Source organism: Chamaea fasciata, unplaced genomic scaffold, assembly GCF_029207755.1.
Source record: "Chamaea fasciata isolate MVZ Bird 193981 ecotype frontalis unplaced genomic scaffold, bChaFas1.0.hap1 SCAF_1, whole genome shotgun sequence".
Lineage (NCBI taxonomy): Eukaryota > Metazoa > Chordata > Aves > Passeriformes > Sylviidae > Chamaea > Chamaea fasciata.
In genome coordinates this window covers 12,361,152-12,387,247 of record NW_027094086.1, presented here as the reverse complement: position 1 = coordinate 12,387,247, position 26,096 = coordinate 12,361,152, and the positions used below count along the sequence as shown (strand labels likewise).

Sequence of the window (26,096 nt, the reverse complement as noted above, 5' to 3'; positions counted from 1 at the left end):
AAACAGGGATGTCCAGTTTCCAGGAGCTAAAAGCTCTTGCATTTAGCCTGTTCCAACAGATAATGGGATGTGCAACCTCAGTATCATTTCTTTAATTACATCATCATTTCTTCCCCTCTTCCACACACTCCCTGCAGCTACAAAATCACAGTTACTATAGGAATTCACACTTGTGTCCCAATGTTCAAAACCAGCACTTGCTATTTCTTTTTGTTTCTTGGAGGTTTTTTGGGGTTTTTGGAAGCAAGATGCAAAAGACAAATAACATGTCAATAAGCAAAGCATTTGAATGACTGTGCAGTCATTATAACTGATATCAGGGCAAAGGAATGCAAACTGGCCAGTCTGTGGCTTCATGCCTTTAGCTCCCGTCCCTCTGTTTTGTTTTTCATTTTGAGCACAGGAAGGGGCCAGTATATGACCATATGCTTACAAAATGCCAGTTACACATACTCCAGACACTGTTGTCATAGTAATGATACGACATGTATATGTCACATTTTGTCACGCTGTGAATGTACCCGTGTAACTCCAAACCTTACTATGTTTCCTTCTCTTTTTCTTCATCACCAATATTAATTGTTTCCAAAGAACTTAATGCATCTGTTCTGAATAAATTGGAAATGTAATTTCACTTGTGCCAGTGGGAATTCCATACCCTGGGAAGTGTGCAAGGGTATTGCAGGGAAAAGGTTAAGCATGCATTTAAGCATCATTGATGTTGATCAAGTTAAGTTTGCTTTAAAACCTTAGGAGCTATTGCCTCTTTCGAAGCATTGGTCTTAGTGGGTGATTCTGAGTGAAGGAGAATTGCTCTCCCCTTCCAGGGCTGTAAAGATGGAATGAACCTGGAGGGAAGAAACAGCAGAAGCTGATGCTGATACTGCTGTGAAGATTACCTTGGTCATACCTTTTTGTTTTCCAAAGATAAGATTCTTTCAGCATGATATAAAGATTCCTTCAGTTTTCAAATGTTAGGGACTTTTTTCTCTTGTGATTTGTTTTCCTTTATTTTTCTTGTCCTGTATTAGTCTTTGCAAGTTAAACAAGGTTTTGAAGTTAACACTACTTTGAGGCAGTGATATGTAGGCCAAAGACGTTCACACCTCTTTGGCGTGAGTGAGTTCCTGTGATTTTTGTGGAGGGGAAGTCTTGTGATTTTTGTGGAGGGGCAGGGCCAAGGTCCAGATTTGATTGCTGTGGCTTTTTCCTTGTGAGCCTTTGGCAAATGAGAGATGAATGCAGGCTCCATATAACCTTCTTTAAAATAGATATCCCTTGGGGAGAGTATGGATTAATTAACATTTCAGAGATGCTTTGAGTTTCTTTGGTAGATGTTGCAGTAATGCAAAAAGGGATTTTTCCTTTCTGGACACAGGCTGTCTAAAGGATGAATTTTAAGGATGCTGGTTTACCTCCTCAGTGCTCTTTTTTTCAAATGGAAAACTATTTAACTTCTTTTGTATGTATCAGTATGGTGTTTTACTGCCAATTTAAGCCAAATAAAATATACAGTGTCTGGACCAAGACTGGATTTCATACCTTCACATTGTGAGAGCTCATGCTGATAATTTGCCAGTAGCCTTAGGTCTTTGATAGTAATTTGCCAGATGCTATACTGAACCTAATTTGCATCTGTATTTACATAAATGCTTTAATTAAAATTATGTGCATGTGAGATAGATGTACAGCACTGCCTGTTATTTGTTTACATTCCCTGACAATAAAACCATGCCTTGGCTGCTTCTTGCTCACTGTATGACTTGACAAGGCCATTTGAGGTGCGGGCTAGAAACTTGACAGGTCTCTAGTTAAACTCTGCTGCAAACTGGGGAGCAACAGGAAGCTTTCAGGACAAAATTCTGCCTTTATTTTAGCAGCAGAGAAGATCTGAGCAATTTGATTCAAGGGGTCAAATTCAGTTGGTATCCAGTCCTGAAGTTCTGGCTTTAGGGTAGTTTTGTGCAGTCAGAATTTATATTTCCTTACACACGATGTCTGCTTTCTCACACATCCAAAATATGAAACTCCAGCGAGGACAGTAGAAAATCTTTTTAAATACAGCCTCCATGAAGAATAAAATTTTTGAGCACTGTTCATCTTTCAACAGAGCACTACAGCACTTCCTGAAGGGCGGAGTGCTCTAAGGGGGTTTGGGGCACAGGTGGAGCCCTGGTTGTTTCAGTGGGACATATGAGAGCATATGGCTGAGTTTGGATGAAGGCAGTGAAGACTCTGGATGTGTTTTTTTGCTTAGACCACACATTTCATCTGGAAAACACAGCCATATAAATACAAATTAAATCCAAACCCTGCAGTTTGCATTTGGACAGTGGATGTTCCAGTTGATGCTGCTGTGCTGCTTCCCAATTATTCAGAAGTTGTCATAATGTTGCAACGGACGAATGGGAAAGTTATGACTGATTCCACAGACTGCTGTGAAGATCCGTGAAGGACAGGCTAAAGAGAGCTGTAACTTCCCTGCCTGGATTTGGAGGTTTGCTGGGCTTTGTTTAAAGGTGTTTTTACTTAATTTGCTTTATAGGAGATTCTTTAGAGCTAATGTCTCCTTCACTGAGAGGTTGTATATATGCAGAGGACTGGAATAAGATCCATTTTAATTGTAGTAATATATAATTAAAGGTCCTTTTCAACCCAAACTATTCTATGATTTTGTATAAATTTGAGCATTACCAGTAGGTTTCTCTGGTGATCTCTGTCTATATTTCCTGTAGTTATTTCTGAATCTCATCTGAGAGAGTCATTTATGTTCAGTATATTTGTACATTAACATTCGTCCATTAACCTGTTTTCCTTATAGCTCTGTTCAAGATGCTAAAGTGTTCCCTGTATTATGACCTGTGGGAGGATGGCCAAAAACTGTTTATTGAAGTCCACGTGAAAGAGGAGAGGAACAAAACCACCTACGTTTGTGGCAAAGTGGCCTAAATATATCAATTAGGAGGTGTTAGTAAGCTGGCTGGATTGCATGCTCGAGGTTGTGGGGTGAATGTCAGTGCAGGGTGATAGAGAAGCTGGAGCCCACTCTCCTCCCACAGGCATTGGAGTGCCACAGCCCTGAGCCTGGCACAGAAATGGCAGCCAACAGTGATGGCCAGGGTGATACCCTGCCAGGAAGATACCCTGCCAGGGCACCATCTGCCACAGCTGGAGTCTGCCAGGGGTCGTAACCAGGCAGTGTTTTGCACTGCTGAGATGTGGTGGGCTCAGTCGAGTACTGGGCGCGACAAAGCAAGATTTGCAACCTTGCCTTAATTTAAACTGACATAAGTAAATCCAAACTATTAGTCTTGCTTTGCTTCATCCATAATAAGAGGATGAAAACACCATATTAAATTCGTTTTGGCATGGGAGTGCTTTGATACTTGAGAGGAAGGTGGGGAAGGCAGTGGAAGCAGCCCTTGTTCCTCATTTGTGAGAGAGAGGAGGGGAAGGTACTTGGTTACTCAGTCTGGCTTCTATCAGTCACTGAGTGGAGTGTAGGGCCCGGCAGCACTTGGCTCCTCTCCACTAATAAAGCTTTTTCCATGTGACGCAAGCACATGAATGAGAGGGCCTGGGATGTGGCACACAGGGGAAAACCCTTCCCTCACGGAAAGCGTCCTGTTGGGAAGGGATATGTGTTTTAAAGTCTGCTCTACAGCTGTCTTCTCTGAGATTTTGGGGATCCATTGGCCAGCTGTCCCGGCTCAGCCCTCTGTTTCCCCCTCAGACATCTGTGCCACATCTCTCAGCAAGGGATGAAGCGGGATGATGGCTGGTTGTCAGGACCCCTGGAAAAGTGTAGATTACATCCCCACTTTAACACTGGAACAGCTGCTGGTTTGAATTTGGACTGACATCCAAGATGTGGGTACCTCTGCTTGTGCCCACTTTGGTAACTCAGGCTTTCCCAAGGGGAGCTTTAGGTGTGTTGTGAGGTGGGAGAGCAAGGAAGGAGGTTCAGCAAACAGCCCTGCATTTGGAGGTTTCTTTCATAAATCACGATGTCTGTTTGATTTTAGAAGTCTGCACTAATGCTGCAAGTCTTGTGAGTGCTGTAAGCCAACCTTTAATCAGCCTGTGCGTATTTTAAGAATTGTGCCGACTGTTACTGCCTCAGAGATACCTGGAGATTTGGTCGAGAGAAGCCTGTCCTAGTTTCTCAGGGTAGCCAGCAAGGCGTGCTTATTTCCCAATTTAACATGAGCCTCCTCAGTCTTATTTTTCAAAGCATTTTCTTTGAAGGATTGCAAAGCTCCAAGCAACCAGTTAATGCATGGGGGAAGAGAGAAGACATAGTGTAACAGAGCAATAATTCCTGCAGTTAGAAGTATATTAATAACTGTACTTGGGAGCTCTATTTGATGGAGTACAGTGGGGTGGGGTTCTGGAAGGAGGGCCATCCTTGGGCAAAGGGACCTCCAGCCCTGCTGCAGTGAAGGCAACAGCTCACTTGTCTGCAGCTCTTTGATTACAGATGTGCAATGCTGGAGGCAGCATCCAGCAGCAACCCAGGACTGGCAAGGTTCCTAATGAAGACAAGGCTTAATGGGGTAAAATCATGGCAAGAAAGTGTTGGGGTTTAATCATTTGCATATCAGAAATCAGTTAGGCTGGGGGTTTTGTTTGTGTCAGACAGTGGGTGTGATAGAAATGATTACTCATATTTCCATCCGAGCTATCTAGACTGGGAAAAGTGAGTATAAAAAGGTTGATGGATCTGTCCAGACAATCCTCTGGATCTTGAGCATGCCAGACAAGTGTCCCAGAGCCAGGGAATAAATGCTCAGTCAGACCCCTCTTAGCTCTGCCTTGGAAGTGCACAGGCTCTCTTCCCATGTGCCCAGATCCCTGTGAAACAAGGTTTTGTCAAAGCAGGCACCCAGCTTTCAGCAGAAACACATTTGATAATCAGGCTGTTGGACAATGTGGTGGTGTTCCCACCACAGCATCACACGACTATCAAAATATGCAAAAAGTATCTCTCAGAAGTAAAAGCATTTCATTCTGGAAAAGCACTTGAGAGACAGTTCATTAGCTCTTTATTTTCACCAACCTAATTGGAATTCCCAACTACTTTATTTTTTTTTTTTCCTGCTGTCATCTGAAGTTGTAAGCAAATTTTCTGAGTTGTCCATACTACAAACTGTCACCTAATGGTAGGAGTCCTTCAAACAGGGTCCTTTCTCCATCTGCCACGTGGGTGTACAGATGAAGTTGATACAGGATCTTCAGGATGTCTGCCATAAGTCATCTCCTAATACAGGATGTCACCTGAGGCCAGTTCTTACTTATTATTTCTATTTCAGTGCACCTCAAGACACACATTGGTTGATGAAACAACATAAAGCAAAGCTGGAGGCTGTGCCAAATAGTTCATAACCATGGAGAAAAACTTGGCAGAGGAGCAGAGAAAGGAAGGGAGGAATTAATGCTAAAACATGTGTCTGAGTGGTTTTGATGTGTTTGTTTCTTGTTAGCTTTTTTAGATGTTGTCAGCTGTTGTTAAATTTTGTACACCTAACAGCAAAGATGGTGTTAATGGTATTAATGAAAATACACGCAGTATGGGAAGAGGGCATTTACTGAGTTTAGAAGTCGATCCAGATGCCCCTTCACTGTTAGATGAATTTTATTATAAAAAAACCTGCCTTTCTGATTTGGAGTCACCCAACAAAACCAGTCCTTGACTCAGATGGATGTTTGACTTAAGTTCTGATGTTCTCTTTTTTTTTCTTTTTAAACTAAAAAAACCCTTAACTTTAAAAAAATGATACAGTATTTGCAGAATCAATAGAAAAGCTGACCCAGATAAAAGTGTGCAAAAATTGGTTTCATGCCCTAGAACTTTTCCTGCATGCTTTTTGATGCAATGTATCTGATCCTTCAAAAAGGAGGTAACATACAGTGATCTCAGTAGCTTTGAAGAATTGTTCTGGAAGAATAACAAGGAGTACTGGAGAAAGGGGTGTGCACTTGTCTGGTTTTCTCCCCCTCATTAAATATATCATGGGATAGAAGAAATTTAATGTCATGTTACTGGTTATGTGGAAGGATAAATTAAGTTTTGTATGAAATCTGATTTTGTCTGATTTTTAAAAGGTGAAAGTGCATTTCTCCTGAACAGTCTTCACAGTAGGATGTGAATTGCACTTTATCTCCTTGGTTCAAACCTGCTTCTGCTGGAGTGAGTGCCAAAGGTGTATCCAAGTAGTAGCAGGGTTCTCTCTCAGATACATAATTATATCCTGGATCCTGAATTGGGTAGAAAGCTATAAAAAGTATCTGGTGCTCCAGATGTATTCCAGTAGAATCACAGAATGTTTTGGATTGGAAGGGACCTTAAAGATCATCTCGTTCCACCTCCGCTGCTGTGGGCAGGGACAGCTCCCACTAGATCAGGCTACTCAGAGCCCTTTAAATACTTCCCAGGATGGGACATCAACAGCTTCCCTGAACAACCTGTGACAGTGTCTCACCACCCTCACAGTAAAGAATTGTCTTATAGTATCTAACGTAAACCTATACTCCTTCAATTTGAACCCATTCTCCCTTGTCCTGGCACTGCATGCCCTTGTAAATATTCTTGACCCATCTTTCCTGTAAGTTCTCTTCAAGTACTGGAAGGCTGCAATTAGGTCACCTTGAAGCCTTCTCTTCACCAGGCTACACAATCCAAATTCTCTCATCCTTTCCTCGTAGGGGAGGTGCTCTATCCTTCAACAGGTTGATGTCCTTCCTGTGTTGAGGGCCCCAGAGCTGGACACAGAACTGCAGGTGGGGTCTCACCAGGGCAGAGTAGAATGGTAGAATCACTCCTATCACCCTGCTGCCCACGGGCTTTTGATGCAACTGAGGATGTTTGTCTTTCTGGGCTGCAAACACACATTGCTGGAACATGTCCAGTATCTCATCCAGCAGCACCTCCATGTCTCAGCAGGGCTGCTCTTGTTCTGTTCATCCCCCAGCCTGGATTGACACCAGGATTGATACCCTGACCCAGATGCAGCGCCTTGCACTTGGTCTTGTTAAACCTCATGAGATTCCTCATGGACTCACTTCTTGAAGTAAGGCAGATCCAAACTTCAATTTTATTCCAAAACAGTACTTAGATCTGGAGGAATCATGCATTCAGTGAACCTCTGTTGCCTTGGTTTCCAAAAACATCCCAGGCTGTTCAGGGCTGTGTATCCAGACACATAACAAATCAGTGTTCAATACAGACATCAGTGCAGTTAAAGTGATAAATTGATAGGATAAGTTTGTGGGACAGCAAGACTGACAGGCTGTAGGAGAGTTTCACTCCATCCCTTTGTATTCTTGGCCTTAAAAGTTAAAGTCTAGCTGGAGGGGAAGGATGGGCCCAAAGTTACTGATTCTTAACAGAATAAGCAGACACATTGCCCGGGCTGTGTTGTCTATCCCCAGGATAGAGAGAAAAGGCCACAAAAGCAGCTGCTTTGTGGGGATTTCCACAACCCTCCCCAGTCCTTGGGGTCAGTCACTTTTTTTAAGGTCTCAGTGTATGCAGACTTTCCCCTTTTGGCCCTATTTACTGGAGCATGGGGAAACTGAAGAGACAGGGCTGGAGCTGTGCGGTTGGGAGAAGTGCAGCCGGCAGGAACATGCCCTGGGCGATGCTTCCATCAAATAGGAGCTCCAGAAGCTTGCAGTGAGAAGAGCAGCTGAAACTCAGGGCCAAACAGGAATGTATAACAACATGTAAGGGACTCTGGGCAGCCTTTCCCACAGTCTGTGATTACTGGTAGCTGACCCAGGTACCTCTCACTGAACTTTCCATGTATGGGGACATGGATGCTCTTACTGAAAACGAGACTCAATAACAGCCAACAGTGCTGGTCTTCATGGGCAAATGAAGCACAAAGACAATTATTTGAGAAGAGCAAATTGATCTTTTGCTTTATGTTTATATCCTGTGCTCATTTCATTTCTTGCACCACTTTTGCACTGATGGCTGCTGTGTTCAGCAGGAATTTGCAAACACATTTGCTTACAGCCAAAAGTAGGAATGGTCTAAACAGCCAGAAAAGGGAAACCCCTTCCTCTTGTATTAATTTTTATGGCAGCAAAATGTAGTCACTGTCTGGTCTTGATCAGTCTTGGTTTTTTCCCTTTGTTTGTTTGTTTTTTTTTTCTTTTCAGCTTGAGGGTTGAGGGAAACAAAAGAGGAATGAATAAATAGCAAGGGAAAAGAGTGATTGCTGCCGGGCTCTGTCATGTGGTGAGGAAATCAGGCTGAAACTGGAGAGACCAGGCCAGACCTAGCAGTCATACTGGGAGGCCTTGAATTGTGTGACTCTGACAGTGGATCTGAACAGTGACAATAGCTGGTGATGCTTCTGGCTGCAGTCTAGCATCATCCAGATGGGAAGCTGTGCTGATGTGTTGCTGCTCACAACACTTTCCCCACCTGCCTGCTCTGACAGGCAGCCTTGAATGATGATCCCTGTCCTTCCCAAATTGGCACATCCATTTAGACCATGGGGACTGATATGGGCTATCATGTTTTTCTGTTGTGTTTGCTTCAGTTTACCCTTTGGTTTTTCCTATTCTTTAACATTTAACAAGCTGTTGTTATGAGCTTGGGTATTCGGTGGGTAGTGGAAGGAGTGTATGATTTTTGGCTCTGTCCCCAGTGTACAACTTCCACCAAGCATCTCCATCAAATTTGTATGACACCTGGATGGATCTGAACACAGGGACTACAGGCGTGGGTAAGAGTGGAAGGTTGCCCAGAGGAAAAGGACCTGGGGATGCTGGTTGACAGTGGCTGAACATGAGTCAGTTTGTGCCCAGGTGGCCAGAAAGTCTGGTGGCATCCTGGCCTGGATCACAAACAGCGCGACCAGCGGGACCAGGACAGGGATTGCCCCCTGTACCCAGCACTGTTGAGGCCACACCTTGAATCCTGTCTGGTTCTGGGACCCTCAACTTGAAGAAAGACATTGAGGTGCTGGAGGTTGTCTAGAGGAGGGCAGTGGAGCTGGGGAAGGGTCTGGAGCACAGGTCAGATGAGGAGCAGCTGAGGGAACTATGGGTGTTTAGCCTGGAGAAAAGGAGGCTCAGGGGAGACCTTACCCTTCTCTAGAGCTCCATGAAAGGAGCATGTAGCAGGGTGGGGTTGGTCTGTTCTCCCAGGTAGCAAGTGACAGGATGAGAGGAAGTGGCCTCAGATTGCACCGGGGGAGATTTACATTGGATATTAGCAAACAGTTTTTCACAGGAAGGGTGGTCAGGCACTGAAAAAGTGTCCAGTGAAGACACCATCCCTGGAGGTATTTAAAAAACATGTAGATGTGGTGCTTAGGGAAGTGGTTTAGTGGTCAACTTGGCATAAAGGTTCTTTCCAACATAAATGATTATGTGACTATATAAGGGGACATCCCATGGTGTTGAAAATTAATTAGCAGGTTAACAGTTCTCAACTTGGTTGCTTAAAAATAAAAAGTTATTTCTGTACATATGTTGGGCAGAAAAAGTGTCCAACAATGCAGCAGCCACTGTGCTAGAAAACAATTCTCAATCGTGGCCCTGGCAGAGAAGAAGTCTGACAGCTGTTTTCCAACACCTTTACTACTATGGCCATGTAGATAACTAACCAGAGGGTGACAGTCTGAAGTGCAAGGGTTAAGAGGAATAATGTGAAATAGTTTAACCTTACTAAAAGCCAAATAAATTAATAATGAACTTTTTCTTAGCCAGAACCCTACAGGACATCACTCTCTCTGTCTCTCTCTGGCTGAATTTTCTTATGCGATCAAACATTCTTCTCCTTGCTCTAAACCCGTTGCTGCCAATTTAAAATAGTACAAGACTGAGATTTCTCACCCTTCAAGAAAACACTTTGATTTGTTGAAGGAAATTAGGAACAGTTAAGGAGGTAGGAAAGAAAGTAATATACCTTTCTCTGTGCTGACATCTGCAACTGGGGGATGTGTTGAAAAGTAAATATAATCCACTTTGAGCAATGCTTTCCCATTCTCTTTCATTCTGGTTCACCGCTCTGGTTCCAAATGAACTAGACTTAGCATTGGAAAGTGAGGTGCAGAAAGGCTGTAGGACCTCAGTGAAGAACTGGGTGGTCATCTCCCCATGCTGGGCCTGTGGGGTTAATGCTGTTGTTCATTTGCAAATTTTTCAAGAGAGCACTGCAATGAGAAGTGGCAGGATCACTGTCTGTCTGTCTGTCCAGTGCCAGGGAAGCCAGGCCAGGACCCGGGCCAGCCCCTCTCTCACCTTGTAGCCAAGGCAGACTGCAGCCAGCAGCCACGCTGCTTCTTACCAGCTTCAAGTAAAACCATGAATGGGCACAACTGGGCCCTGGGCAGCCCTGAGTGCCCCGGGAGCTGGAGCAGTCCTCTGGGGGTGACAGTCAGGTGAAGGTGGCCTCGATGGCTGCCCAGGCTGCCTGGTTCAGCCGTCTGCGTCCCTGGAGGATCACGCTCCTGCTTCTCCCTAGAGGGATACGAGAAAAGTTTCAACCTGGCACAGAACACATTTTCTGAAATCTTCTAAATCTCAGAGAGAGGAGGAATTGTTTCTGGGACAGTGTTGCACAGTGAAAATGTGCCTAGAATGATGAATTTTTTCCTTTTTTTTTTTTTTAAAGACGGCTAATTTTGTTTTTATCTTATTTACTCTCTATTTTGCTGTTATTTTCTCTTTGCTTATCTTTATGCTTCTCTAATATTTTCAAAAGCAGCTGGTAATATCAAGAAGGCATTGCAAAGAGGGGTTTGGTCTATTCCTGTAGTTTATAGAAACGTTCCTGGAGGAAGCTAAGGCTGGAGAGCTGCAGCATGTGCAGCCTTGGATTGACTGTCTGGGACAGCTTCTGCTCACAGATCCCTGAAAATTGTGCAGCATGGATAAGGAACTTGTGCGACTGGTTGTCACACTAACAAAGTGGAGATGATGCCTCTTAGCAGGGGCCTCCTGCTCTGTGTTTTGCAGGTCAGCACCGGTGGTTTTCTGGGGGAGCTCAGGGGCTGCCAGCAGCAGCCACTCTGGGATGGAAATAGCCCTCTACTTTTAAGCTTTCTTCAAAAGGCTGGAGAAGGACTTCTGAGGGCTGAGTGGGACAGGGATAAGACCTCTGGGGATGGAGTGCTGTGGGAGATACCCCGTGGTCTGTCCAAGCATCACCATCTGCACAGCGTGTATGCACTTACTCAGAGAATTCAGAGGACTGTGGGATTTTTAGTGGCTTTTTCACTGCATACTTAGGGTTTAGATGTAAACTTTAAGTTGTATTTTGTCTGTTGTAGGGATGGGGGCATGGATGGGTTAATTTTAATAGCTTTATCAGAAGGTATTAAAGGCAAGGATGCCCATGAGCATGTTAGTCCATGGTGCTGTGGTCTGCCAGGCTTGGTGAATGTTTAACGAGCACTGGACCAGCAGGAGCTGTTGAGGCTCTTGGGAGCTGTTGGGATAACTGCGACTTTCAGTGTGTGGAGACAGACTACTTTCAAGAACATTTGTATCTGCTAATCATGCTGTAATAACAGTCTGCAGTGGAGAAGCTGCAAACCCCCCATTTCCAGCACAGCTGTGCATATTTAATTCAATAGAAGGCATTGCTACTCTGCTGTTAGAAGTAATTCAGATCGCTAAGGTGGTAATTTTGATCAGGGTGTTTTCTAGGGAAATAAAGGTGTAAGCTACACTGAAAAGTTAATAAATGCCTAGTATGATACAAACACCAGGGAGTGAGGAGCAGAGACATGGTGGGTGGCTGCCAGTGCCCCACCTTGTATCCTGGACTTGCTGTGTTCCTGCCTGGCTGAGCCAGCGGCAAAGGAAAGCAACATCCTGGGCATGTTAGCTTAGTGATGGAAGCTTTTCCCAACCTATTGCCTGTACCACCAGTTTGGGGAGTTGAGGCAGTCAGGCCTTTTGATGGATCAGCAGTGCTGCGGGGGAGCACCAAAGCTGGTTGAGCTGTGGGGAGTTGGCATGACCTGCCCCATGGGGATGCTTTCAGCTGACCCCAGGATTTAAACCACCGAACTGGCATCTTCAGGAAAAGAAGTCAAGAGGTGTATGGGGTTTATTTTCCTTGATCTCAAGCACAGCTTGGGAAAGCTAGTGCTTTGAGGGCTTTCAATTCAGTTTCTCTCTGTAAAATATGCTTTTGCAAAATTTATAATTTCTGTAGGTTGAGAGAATCTCAAAGGAACTTTTCTGTCAAGCATCTAAAAAGTACCATTATTTCTCTTTACTGTTGTAACAGCAGCTCGAGATTTACCTTTTAGCTCTCGGAAGATATCTCGACAATCTGTCTTTTTTGTAAAAAAATCCATGGTGAATAAAGCAAAATAGTCCCATTTTCAGGTGGTTTGTGCTGTAGTGTTTGGGTTGCAGAAACCATGTGGAGTGCTGCTGTTTATAAAGTATGTAAAAGCCTTTTTGTTTATTTTGTTTTGTTTTGCCATGAGATGTTGTTTTGGAAAGAATCTAGAATGATGAAGCAGCTGGTGGCTGAGTCTCCTCAGTGTGCAGAGAATGAAGATTGGATGGGATAGCTGGAGTTATTCACTGCATGCTGTGGGCCACATAAACACACAGACAGGCAATTCCTGTCAACCAGGAGGTGTGTGGTAACTCAGGAAGCATCATTAACTGTTCTGTAGGTGTACTCAGCATGACACCACATGGGAGTCAGCAGATACAGACCTCCCCAGCTCTTGTCCATTACTCTGTGGGTGTTGGTGTGGCACAGCTCATGTGGGTGAAATGATGATGGCTGTATGAATGCCTGCTATGCAGAGGGGAGGTCTGGCCTGAATTTTCCTGATCCCAGCGTTGTGATGCATTTCAGGGAAGCTGTGTTTTCATGGCAAGGAAAGCTGCTTCTCCTGCCTTGTGCTGCCTTGGAATAAGCATGTCCCCATGGGAGGCTGCTCAAGAGCTGCCTACGCAGGGATGCTCAAGACAAACAAACTCAGGCAAGAGTTTTCAATAGTAATTACCCACCTGTTGAAAAAAGCTGATGTTTCTATACGAAACATGTTTGTGACTCCTTCATTTCACTGTTTCCTAACTCCAAGCATTCAAAGGCAGTAGCGGATCTCCCAGAACTGTGAAATAGTTTGAAAGATCTGAAATATGTATGTGTATATATATATATATATATATATATATGCACACATATATTACCAACTTGTTTCTGAGCTGTTCTGTTAAACCCAGTCATATTCTCATAGTCGCAAGGGGCAGAAACTTTCTGCATACTTTCTGAAGAGGATCGTGCAGTGTGATTACAACAGCAGGGGATTGGATGTAATAACCCTGAAGATTTCTTTCTGCTCTATGTTTCCAAAAGTGAAGAAGATCCTTGCAAAAGCTTCACCAGCTGGGTCTTTAGGAGAAGTACCAAAAATTGTGAGGGTCGTTATACAGTCCCAAGAAACAACAGCACCAGACACATATATATTTATTTTACTTAACATTCTAAGCAGAGGTTTGAGATTGGGGAAGGACAGGCCTGTGTTGCACTTTAGGTGCTTTTGTTGTTCTTTAGAAGTGTGTTGTTCATAGGTTTGGATTTAGTTTTGTTGGCAAGCTGTAGGGTCACTTTTGCGTGTTGGACACAGCACTGAAAAAGCAGGATTTCAGATAGCAGTTTTAGTAAAATGTAACTGGACTAAACTCATTAAATACAGAAACAGCTTCATCTTAAGCTTACCATGTGAGAATGGAGAATTTGACCCAAAAGAGGGAGGAAGAGCAGCAGAAGGTGGCCTGCTGGGTCCCAAAGTGTTGGAGGTATAAATAGCACAAAATCTGCAGCTATCCCATGTGTTTTATTTCTCTTTAACAATTCAGTGCAGCTAGCATTTTTTTGCCTTACTCTTAGATGGAGCAAAGCGGGAAGCAGTTTCTCTTTTATCTGTGAATAAACATGCAGCTTTTTCTAGCCTAAGCTCTTAAAATATGGTTGTGGTTGTGTAATAGCTTCTGGCTTCCCAGCTCCTCCAGTAGCCAGTGTGCTCTTTCAGGAAATCAAGTCATATCTTCCTTTGAAAAGATCCAAAAAAATATCAACCTAACCTGCTGGGAAGCAGCAAAAGACTCCAAGTGATTTCAGTTGAGTTTGTCAGCGGACCTTCCTTGGGTCAGATAACAGGAGTCTGGAGTTTCAAACCCAAATACTTCAGCTTGAGCTGAAAGTGCAGGTTGTGCTCACAGTCCTGCTGAAGCAATCAATAAGCTTCTGCCTCTTTTCCTGGGGGGCTTGTGGGGTGGTCTTCTGTTTGTATTTCTTTTACTCAGAGCATTCCCTTGGCTGTTTATTATCTCTTTAGCCACTCTTGCAGACCTGCAGGCACAGTGGTTTTTAGGTGTGTATACAGCCACTGCCATAGGGGAATATTTTTCTGTTCAGTTCGGCTCTTGCAGCTGCTGAAGCTAAACCTTTCTCTCCTGTTTTTTTAGGGAAAAAAAAAAAAAAAGGCAAAAATGAGGAACGCCAACTTTAGCTTTGGGAGACAGCAGGTGAGTCCCTTTAAAGAGAAGGACAATTTTGATGGCATTTTGTAGAGGTTCCCAGTAGCCAAAGAGTTTGTTCTGGAACATGGCAGCTGCAGCAGATGTTTTGTGGGTATTTCCAGTGCAAACCCCAGTGGAGGTATCTTAGGACATCAGTGTGAGCGCTCTCCACTGTCTACTTGGCCTAAGAAATGTGGATTTTTTTTTCCCCCAAGAGGCTCCCATAGTTCATCGTGTTACTGTAAAAGGGCTGGAGGACCAAATCTTCCAAATTGCTTGTTAGTGGTGGTAAGTGGAAAAAGAAATTGCTGGAATTACTGTTGGCATTCCTGGTGCTGGTAAAAAAAACCAAAATTATCTCTCATAAAAGGGAAGGGATGGCTGCTATTTTCTTCTCTTTTATTTTTCTCCCTGACTTACATGTTTCTTTTCACTTTTGTAGGTATCAGAAGTACTGCTTGCCTTCCAAGAGATTCCCAGGATGTAAGAAATCAAGTGCTGTGAGTGAGTAGCTTTTTCTTTCCATTTTCCTTTACATGAGAAATCCAAGCTTGCCCAAACAGAAGGGGAATCTTCTATTTATTTTTTTTAAGACATTTCAAGAAATGTTTACAGCAAATCCAGTCTTTTGGAACAAGTTGAGTGCCTTTGGCACCTCTTTGCAACCCATAAAATAAAGTCAGCATTGTATTACCACATAGGCTGAATGATTATCTCACTACAGATATAAACCACATGAATGCATTTAACTGAGAATATGGTCAGCAGAATGTACCATTAGCACCATCTGAAGCTTGTTTGCTGTTTCTAAGCTTTACCACCTATGGAAAGACAGAATCTTGCTGAAGAGCTAAGGCATTCCTTGGCAAGTGAGCTTGCATCTTTTGCAAGGGAAAAAGATTGGCTGTGAGGTTGTTTTTGTGTGAATGGACAACAACCCAGCCTTGTCATCACAATAGAAGCTATGCAATATTTGGGTCTTCCCTAATGTGATAAAATAGCTTTGAAGGACGTTTTATATCTCTGGAGACACCAGCACACTTGTTTCAAAGCAGCTTTGCCAGGAGCTTCTATATATAACAGAAAACAAAAAAAAAAAACCCTGAAAATCTATATTTGAAGAGCAGCTGCCCTACCACCTTTTCCTGTGCATTGCTAAAGGGTGTGGGCTGGGATTTCCCAGCAGCTGTGTCTAGTCTGTAGCTCTCCAGGTGGGCCCGCCAGTTCTAAAGGAGCCTCAGGAAGTCTTGGCTGGGGCCTTTGCCTCTGTGCCTTGCACAGTGTGGGCTCCTGAGGCAGCTTCTCTGCTCTGAAGCTGGATAGCAGGGCTAAAATTTGGGTGCTGTTGCTATGGACTTTGTTGCTTTCTGTAAGTAAATTTTATTAGCAGAGGGGTTGAATAAGGGTTCTTTTTGAGGATTTTATCATCGGCTCAACTCCTGTCCTGTTTTTACCCTGTTCTGTGGTGATGGCAATCTGTGGTTACTTGGACATCAGCAGAGTTTTGTTTCTATTTTCATTTCAGTGGCTTAAGCCTGTTTTCTGTTACAACAACAAAAATGTATTTAGGCTAGAGTGGAATAAAACCCCAAATCAAAATCAGCCTGAAAAAGAAATGTCTAGTCCATCCATGTTTGGTGGAGGTGTGGTTAAAATTCCCTAATAAACACCTATCAAACATTCAGAAACTGGTAAGTGAAAAAATTGAATCCTTTCACCCTTTTGTAAAGGATTCTGGCAATGAATGAAGTTACTGGAGAAAAAAGGGATGTGAAATGATGACAGAGCTTTGTATTGATCTCCTTCAGCTAGGTCCATGGTTCATATTCTTCCTTTGAATCACAAATGTTTTCTTCTAACTCTTTGGCGTTTAGACTGTCACACAAGACCTGCTAATTGAGCTGTAGGGCTTATTTGTTGTGAGTCACTTATAAAGCATTGTACAGGGTGGGCTCTGGCCTCTGTTTTTAACAGCTGTGTTGGCTTCAGAGTGATGAATAGATACCCATTTTAGTGAAGAAAATTCAGCAGAAGTATGCCATGTGTTTATATTGTGTCTCTCAAAGTATATCCACATCCTAGAAAAGCTCTTTGCTCATTTCAAAACCAAAATTGATTGTTTTTCTGTTAGGTAGGCAGTTGAAATCTGGGAAGCATTTTCTCAGGACCTAATGAATCTACATCCTAATGCACCCCTGTGGTGGTTGATTCCACAAAGGGGTTGAACATGGGGAACTTCTCCTGCTCTTCAAAGGAGGACTTGCTGGTCCTACATAGGTGTTGTCTGTGTCATTAAATCGAAGTAAAACAGCAGTGCTGATACAGGCATGTAATCCACAAGTGCCCCTGATATATTATAGCTGTGTTATGAGGGATAGAGCCAAGAGTAGCCTCCTTGGAAGCTCCCCAGGCAACTGCTGTGTGTTCTCAGATGGCTCTGAAATTGCTGCAGCAAGATACAATCACAGCTCAGCAATGAAAGGAGACTGGAAGTTCCCATTTACCTGTCTTCTCACACTCTGGCTGCATGATAGGCACTGGGAGGATGAGATGGCTGCAGTGGGACAGTGCTGACTGAGAAACTTACCTCCTGCACAGAATTCAGCTCTTCTAAGCCTGCACTCTCTGTCCTCTGGCAGTATTGCCCTACAAAATGTTTCAGTTGTTTTATGGGAGAACTGATGAAGAGAAGGAAAAAGAGGCTTTTTTGTAATTTCCCTTTCTCTGTTTGACCACCAGCAGCTGCAGGTGAAACTTGCCAGTGGCTGCTCCCAGATGAGCCTGTCCCCCATGAGGGGTGGCAGTGTGGGTGTCAACAGTGGCTCGGTGTGGCTTTGACTGACACCCTTGCAGAGGGGCCTAGACCAAGAGCTGACACACTCTGTTAGGAGCCGTCAGGGAAGGTGTTGGTTTGGGAAGTTCCTGCCACTTCCAGTGTGCCTGGGGACATTTATGAGCAAGCTGCAAGTGGTGGTTGCTTCACCTGTTAGGCTTTAATTCCCCATCCCTTTGTAAGGCAGCCATCTCTGTCCTGCTGTTTAAAAGCAATGCCCACTTTATTATGGGCAGAATTCACCTGATGGAGTTTTGTTCGCTGCAAGGCAGAGCCATCCCTTGGTGGGGAACCAAGCCCTGGGAGGATGCAGGGGAGGGGTTCCTTCAGGTTGTATGTGCTTGGGGAGAAGCATCCTCAGCTGGCACGTGGTTGTGTGGCTGCTTTCCCACCCCAGGACGCTCTGTGTAAGGACAGGTTGGTGAGGTGGCTGCAGATGACAGGATGCCCAGGGCAGGCTGCAGTGTTGGACTGCAAAGGTACAGCAGGTCTGGTGAGAGGGGGGCAGGATGGACAGAGAAGCTGTCCTTTGGGCAAAAGTAGCTTGGAGAAATTAACTCACTTATGTCAAGGCTTCTGGATGTATAACTTTAAAAAAAAATACTTGTTGCAGTAAGCTGTTCTCTTATCAGATGAGATTTAGATGGATTTGGGGTTATTTTTGTTTCTTGGAGCTTGAGCAGTGAATTTGCAAACGTTTTCTGCAGAGAAAATGACAACAGTGTGTCTTAGGGATGCCAGAACTACGTACAGAAACGGCTTTGCCAAATGCAACAGTGGTGCTGCCTCCTTGCTCTTATGCGGGTAAAGAGATTGGGCTCTAGCTGTGGCAGACCTGAAACTGTCACTTGTACTTGTCACCAGCAAAGCCACCCCTCCAAACAGTGCACTCCTCACAAAATCAGCGCTCATTCTCCCAGTGCTCCATCAGGTGACTATCTGGAAATTTTGGATGGACTGTTTTATTTTAAAAAGGGGAGAAATACTATTAAAACTGAAGGATAAAGATGTGGAGGAGAATTTGGTTGGAGAGCAGGAGAAATTTAGTCAGGAGAGATGAGACTTAGCCAAAAGCCTCCATTACAGTTCCCAGATGAGAAGGGGTGAGAGGATAGCATTCCTGTAACTGCTAATCTGCAGTTCCATATCAGAGCCCAGGGCAGGTTTTCCCAAGAGTTTAGTGCTGCCTGGGCTTTCGTAAGGGTGGGATTGCTCCTACCTGCCTCTCCAGCAGCCCCAGTGTGGTGGTTCTTTGGGATCTTGCTCCACTCTTATTTTTTATACGGTCTCTTCTTCCTTTTCTTTTCCATTAAGTATGATGTCACAAATGACATCAGTCCAATAACTGCTTGTGGTTGTCATAGCCACAGTCTGTGACACCCAAACAAAGCAGCAGGAAACCGAAGCTGGCATACAGATGCTGTAATATTCATCACATTCCTTTCGGTTAATAACTGCGTGGTTAGGTATTTATTTTCGTTGGAAAAAAAGGAGGAAGGGGGCTTAAAAGCAAAAACTTGAGTCACTGAGGAGGAGGAAGGTGGTTTCCAACTCCATCTGACCAATGTAGCTTCTCCCTCCCAGTACACTTCCCCTGAAGTAATACTGCTCTGGCCTCGACTGCTCAACTCCCTTCTGCAATTGTTCCCATCCCTTTGGACTATATGGTGATACTCCTCGTGGACAAGGCAATGGGAGACATTCCACTACTTCTGACAGTGTCCCCAGGGCAAAGCCTCCCAAAGGCTGGTGGTGAGGACCAGCAGCAGCCACATGACAGGCAGCTTTAACTGCTGGATGGCTGAGTCTGCCATTGTTGTGGTGCGTGGATAGAGTATAGAAGGGTTTTTTCATCTTTTGGGGGCATTTGATGTGATGGGGGAGTGGTTGTCTGCTGTTCTTTGTTTATTGAATCTGTTAAATAAGCTTTTCTGGTTGAGCAGCAGAGCTTGTTTGTTCCTGCAAGGTTTAATCACTCCTTCAGTTTTGCGCAGTTGGCCTAGTAGTAGGAAGGTGCTTGCTACAAAAAATAATTCCAATAATGCAAAAAAAATTTAAATAAATTACAGAAATAGATGTGGAATGAGCACTGCGTTTGCAAGGCGAGCACTGGAGGCAGGTGGTTGGGGCTTGGTGGGAAGGAGCCACCTCAGCCCCCACTGCTGCAGGCATGTGGGGAGCTGCTGGATTGTGGCCCTCACCAGAACTTCCCCTTGCCCAGTGCCACCCCCCCGTGTGCCCCCACAGGGATGTACTGACCCTGGGGGCCTCCAGCATGGCTTCCCCAAAATATCTGGGCATGTGATCCCTGGGCTGAGCCCAGGTAACTTCCCGGGCCTGCCTGTGCTGTGAGCAGGCAGCCAGCACACAGAGAGCAGAGTCCAGCTCTGGATTCAGGCATTCAGTGGCTCCTGCTGGTGCTTGCAGGGAGGTGCTCATTATATAATAGCTGGTGGTTGATTAATATGCTGTGAGTCAGAAGCGCCAGGGTATTTTAGCTTTCTCTAGTTGCCATGGAAACGTTATTTTAACAAATAGCTTTTTAATATTTAATTAAAACTCAGCTTTTGGCAAGCTGGAGTAAGAACTATTACAATTACTACTACAAAGGGTTAGTAGCAGTGAAGTGTATTCCAGAGCCACATTTTTTTTTTTGGTTGAGCCTGTGTCATGTGTCCCCCACTCTGATCTGTCAGCTTCAAAAAATTAAAAAAAAAAGTAAAAAATCACTAATTTTTCGTTGTGAGAAATGTATTCTTGTTCCTAAGACACAAAGCAAATGTAATGCAAATCTGCAGTTACTCTTCACAATTGAAGGTTGTCACTTCTTTCAATGTACAGTGCCAAGGCAGCCCTGTAAGGATGAAGCAGCGTGATAGCATTTATTAATCGCTGCTGTGTCACTGGTGTTCCTTCTTCTACCTCTGCCTCCTGAATGAGATCATTCCTGTTTTGTTTGCTTCGTGTTCCCTCTGTGTCAGGTTGCATGCTTTTCCTTGCCAGCTTGTGGAGGAGGCTGGTGCTGTGTCCGGATCAGGCTCTGGACAAATTCCTAGTCTTTTTTTAGGTGAGCTCCTCTGCTCCCTGGTACCAAATGATTCTGCAACAGAGATAAATGAACAGAGAACTCAGTCTCCAGAGAAAAATAAATATTTAACAGCTCTTTGTAAATAACCTTTATTTATAGAACAGTTTCAGGTTCTATCATGCTTGGTAAATGGGAATGCTTTTTATGCAAGACTTCTGCCTTGAGGGACTCAGTGAATGCTTAATGTCGTCTGTGATATAATAATGAAATAAATGTGTTGCTCTCATGGGATTCCCTTCCAGCCTCTATTTCCTGTGATTAACTTCAGTATTGCACACTTCATCTCTGTTCACATCACATCACATTCCTTAATATTGTACTGAAACCTTATTTGGAAGGTAACATCTTTATTTCCTGAGGGGAGGGGAAGGGTGTTGAGGGTTTTGACTGAGGCAGATGGGTCTGAGGCTATGTGTACCTCGATCATGTGTCAGTGTGGTGGCTGGCCAAGACCCGGGCATTCATGAGCTCAGCCTCTCACTCTCAGAGAGTCTGGAATGGTGCTGTTATCCCATTTTATAAATGAGTGAAAGTAAACCTGGAGAGGTGGCTTAGGTTGTATTTCACCCCAGCTGCCCATAAGTTAAGCAGTTATTCTATAGTAGCTGTCTAAGTACTTCCAGCATCAGTTGAAAGACTGCACCATTTCCAGAGATGTTTCACCCTGCATTAGGACAGATGTTTGAGCCAGGTCACAGGCATAGCCCTCAGAATTGTATATCTCTCCCCTTTTAACTCTGAGCCCTAAACTAGATGGGGAAAAAGTAGACAAGAGGAATGCCACCCTGACCAAAGATGACTTATACCGTTTCTGTAGGTGGTCTTTAACAGTGTTCCAGGCTGCAGGATGTCCTTGCTCATCACACTGCTCTGGTCACGTAGTGTCAGGTGCCCCTTCCAAAGCAGCACACTTAATCTCTGCTACACATTGCTCATAGCTGGGCATCTGGGATTTGACAGCTTGGAAAGATCTGCAAAACCAGTCCCCAGGCATGTAAACTAAGGTGCTAAAGATTTGTCTAAACTGTTCCCGCAAGCCAGGAAGAGAATTAAGGCTTTCCTTCCTATTTACACTGAAGGTGTGTTGTCATCATCAAAATTAGAGCAATAATTTTATTGCTGCAGTAATACAGCAAGTAGTTATGGATGTGTTAGGCAGTTGTTTAAAAAATCCTTCTAAGTTGCATCCCATACTTCTTGCTAAGTTCTTTGATGCCTTTTTAAACCCCTTTGCTAGCTGATGGCAACCTGATCAAATCCAAAGGTGACCCTAGGATGTGGCAGGAGCTGTGATGGAAGCAGGGTCTCTGGGTGGATAGTGACAGCCACAGAGCAGCACATGCTTGCAGCCACCTGTTTCAGCTGCTGCTCCATGAGAGGTCTGGGAAGGAATCCTTCTTATTTTCTACCACCAAGGACCTGCTACACTGCAAAAAACGAATGTTAGTGTTTTCATAGCAAACATGGGTCTCCATGGGGCTTGCAAGGCAGCAGGCAGGACAGGCTTTGCAGTGGGATGGTGGGAGGTCCTGCCATGCCGCAGGGGCAGCATGGGGTGGGGACAGGCAGTGGCTGTTGTGGGGGAAGCTGACAAGCAGTTGGATGAAGCTGGCATTACCAGTGGAGGGGAAGAGGTGAGTATTGCTATATTAGCAGATGTGATCAGGCCACCTCAGAGGGACAAGAGAGGCTGAGAGGTTTGACCCAAATGCCCTCAAAGGGAACTTGTGGAACTGTTCTTTGGGAAGGAGGTGGGAAGGGTTTGGTTGATGGTGACTGGCAAGGGTAGAGGTCTGAGCAGTGATGCATTTGAATATCAAAAGGCAGTGGGTTAAGTAGCTGAAATGGGGATTGTTGTGAGAAGGTACAGAAATAACATTTCTACCTGAAAATTTCATCATATGGCCCAGTTTTGCAAAGTATAAAGAGAAAAGTGCTGCAGAATAACAATAACCCTGCTTGGGCTACATGCTAAGAGAAATTCCCCTAGGTTATGGGTGAGAGAGATGTGGCTGATAGTGAAAATACTGACAGTACAGCTGATGGGGGAGTGGAGAAGGTCAGGACAGCTCTGCTGTCCCTGAGCAGAGGTGGTGCAGAGGTGAGCAGTGGGCTATTGGGGCGGGTTGGCTGTGGCAGGAGTGTGTGTGGGGGAGCAGACCTGGTGCTGAGTGATTTGGGGGAGTCCCTGATGCATAATGCTCCTGAGTGCTGTGATGGGTGGCAGGTCTGGAAAGCTGTTCCCAAGGAGGGAAATCAGGATCATCAGGAGAGGGAGAAGGTAGAAGATGTGAGCCTGCATTTCAGTTTGGGTAGATGTGAACGGGAGTTGTATTGGAAAAGTTGAAATGTGATTTATAAGGGGAAATAAAAGCTCCACAGTGAATACAGACTGCTGTGAGAGTTTACCTGTCAGGTCCTCAGCTCAGCATCAACTACTCAGCCTCCCTGTATGGGTGTAATGTGCTATACAGATTTTCAATTTACAGTAATTTGGGACTTGCATGTAGTCTGGAGAGGTATGGCATGCACTCAGGCAGGTCTGAGTTTCCTTCCCCTGAGGATAAGGGTGGATCCAAGCTGCAGAAAGCCCTGTGTGGGAGCGAAGGGCACATCTTGCCCAAGCAAGTGCTCAGTGATACTGCAGTAACAAGGACTCCCCAGAAATGAAGCCCAAGGCTCAAGGGGTTTTGTTTTGGTTTTTTTTTATGTGGTTTGGGATCCATGTACACATCTTGCATTGCAAGTTTGTGATCTGTCACAAATTCCCATGTAACCTAAACGTGGGGTCTTCTCCCCTCACTTCAACCTTCCACTTAAAGCTAAACCAGGCTTTGCTAGCTTTCCTCTTCACTGGTGCCAGTGGATTTAAAAGATACACTGCTACTTCCATGTCTGCCTGATAGGCAAGAACATTGAGGGATAGAATAGAGTTCAGTGAATTGAAGGGAGAGAGATTGCAATGAACTTTCCTGGAACTTTCCATCTCCACCTGTTCCAGACCTTTCCTTTTTTTTTTTTTTTTTTTTTTTTTCTGCATCAGTAGTTTTTGCTAGTGTTGTTTTCTCAGTGGCTGCTTGCTCATGAAGATGTCTGTTGGAAGTCGGGAGCCTGGTGTCTTGAAAGCAGGAGCACTTGGACCTGTGAGTGTGCTTGTGTATTGGAGAATATGCTCCTGTCTCCTAACACAGCAAATGCAGCAGGGCTGTCGCGTACTTTGCATCACCGAAAGTTTCACTCAAAACAACTGTGATACTTGTATGGCTAATTTGTGCATAGTCCAAATTTCCCTATTATAGTGGCACTAGGGTAGAGCATCCCATAGGCACTGAGCACAGTGGTGGTCTCTGAGTTGACTCAGTTTTCATTGTCAACATTACTTATGACTCAGGTATAAACAAACTGGCACGTTTCCTGTCTGCAGTTCTCCAAGTACACTCTTCTGCTTGCATGCCTCAAACCAGACTATCGCTGTGTTTGGCAAGCTCTGAAATCCAGCCAGGCTTGCAACAGATGAATCAAACCCCGCAGTGCTTGGGGCAGCTGCATTTCAGATGCTGCTGTGAGTGTGTGTAGGGAAGGGCGAGGAGGGGGTGCAGTGCTCAGGAAGGGCACCTACGACAGGAGGGGACTTGAGCTCTAGTAGGGAATGGCCTTGCATTTATTGTCTTTGTTTTTACTACTGGATTAAAATGTGTTTTACATTACTTATATATGTAATTGTATCTAGTGAGTATGTATTAGCTGTTATGTACTATGTGAATGCGAAGAGGAACCGGGGGGGGGGGGCAGGGGCGGGTTAGCTCTTCTATAAGGTATTCAGTGGATTCCCATCTTGATGTGACCTTGCTCTCCTGTTCAAGAAATTTTCCTGTCTGGCCATCCAGGATTCACTTTGGCAGTTGCACCTGTGGCACCTGAGCTGGGACCAAAACTCTTTCACCATGGGTGGCTCCAGTGGGCCGAGGGGTGCCCCACTTGCCTCCCTCCACTCAGACAGTCTGTCAGACCAGGCTTCCTTACCAGCTCAACCCAGGCTTTCCCATAGCAGAATCTCAGATGTCTGGATTCTTAAAATGATCGTGGTGCAATAATAGAATAACAGCTTGAACTGGTGCTTCCAGAGGTGGGATCTCAAACAAAGGAATCCTTGGGCTTTTACGTCCCCAGAGTCCATGCACATGAAAGTCTGGGCTCTTCCTGCTGAGTTTTTGGCTCCTGCTGTGTCTCTGAGTATGGGATGAGTATGATGGCTGAACACAGGTCCTCTGTGCCCTTTGTTGTGCAAAGGGGTCGGTGCCAGCTCCTGCCTCCGGCTCCCTCAAACCGGAGCTCAAATCTGCAACTCCACTGAAAGTATTCCTCAACGTCTCCAATGGTTTGACCTTCAGTAAAAGAACCCTCTGAGTGGCCATGGACAGGCCATCCCTCTGATACTGGAGGAGTGCAGAGAAGAAGCAGTTTTCTTCTTTGATCTTGCTACTGCTGGAGGCAGTAGCAAAATTTCAGAGGACTTCAATAAGCCAGGATCAGCCCTCTAAAAATACTCTCAAGGCACTAGGGGAAAGCACTTGTGAGAAGCAGCCCTTGTGTGCCTATGGGGTGGAAGGGAGCACACCCTTATTAATAAGTGTTGCTTCTTTATGAATACGTTTCTTTTGTTGCATGTTATCAAAAGGAAAGAAATTTCTGCAGCGGTGGCATAGCATGTAGGGCTGTCTGTGGCAGCAGCAAGTTTTGATCTGTTACTGTAGAAACTCTGCCACTTTTTTGTAGAGAAGATCCAAAAGCACCTTCCTTTGCTGCCTGAAAATCTGAAGGGCACATTTTGTGCATGCCATGAGGATCTCTGAGCATCTCTTTCCAGCTGAGTCTGGATGAGTAATTGTGTCATTTGGACAAACTCCCGATGCATACATTCAGCCTTGTGCTAGCCCTGGCTGCCAGAGGTGGCAGTCAAATCAGAGGTACACCCTGGATGTTAAAAGCAGTGTAAAGCTTCCAGAGCCTGCCATAACTTAAATCACCTTTGGGGATTCTTAAGAGTGGTTTTGAGCATAGCAAGGAGACAGGGTAGGCTGGGGGTCAGGTTTGCATCCCCTGGCATGTGATGTCATATGATATGCTACCCTGGTGGTGGCATTGACAAGCATGAAGGGATCGTTGTACTCATCTCCTTTCCCAGCAGAGAACAGCTTCAGTGTGGCCTTTAAACCTGAAGCTAACCAGGAAAAACCCCTGTGCTCAACCTCTGAGATGGCCGCAGCAGTGCTCTGCAGTTGTGATATACACATAAAGTTGTGGTACACACAAAGCTGTGCACTCAGGGACAGAATAAATGGAGAGAAGGGAGATGGTGACCTCCAAAAAACTGCAGTGGTGACAGAGGGGAAGGAGACAGTGATTTAGCTGCTCTTGGTAGAGGGGTAAGTGACTCCAGAAAGCATTTAAATGGCAAAACAAATAGAAGGTATCTTGAGGGTTTCATAAGCTATTTGCAAAAGTAATAAGCATGAAAAAAAGTCTCATTTATAAGGGTGGAGAGTATCTAGGCTGCATCTCTAAGTAGCATCCCAGGGTTAGGAGAGCCATGTGGCCATTCCAGTATTTTAGTTTGCTTCAGGCTCATGGAGGCTTGGTTTCATTCCTGTCTAGCAC

The 26,096-nt window shown here is 44.7% G+C and overlaps 1 protein-coding gene across 6 annotated transcripts in view; it reads left to right on the top strand.

Annotated features, from left to right (window-relative positions):
- The window catches only part of ZHX2 (zinc fingers and homeoboxes 2), a 74,254-nt gene that overhangs the window by 16,579 nt on the left and 31,579 nt on the right, over positions 1–26,096 (top strand). For 2 of the 6 annotated variants that reach the window (XM_066176624.1, XM_066176641.1), the window contains exons 2-3: positions 14,464–14,523; positions 14,960–15,021. The gene's annotated coding sequence lies outside the window, so the exon portion shown is untranslated. Of the gene's footprint in view, positions 1–12,847; positions 12,975–13,609; positions 13,795–14,463; positions 14,524–14,959; positions 15,022–26,096 lie in introns of those variants that run through there. The other 4 variants (XM_066176631.1, XM_066176650.1, XM_066176657.1 and 1 more) reach the window with 4 other exon arrangements.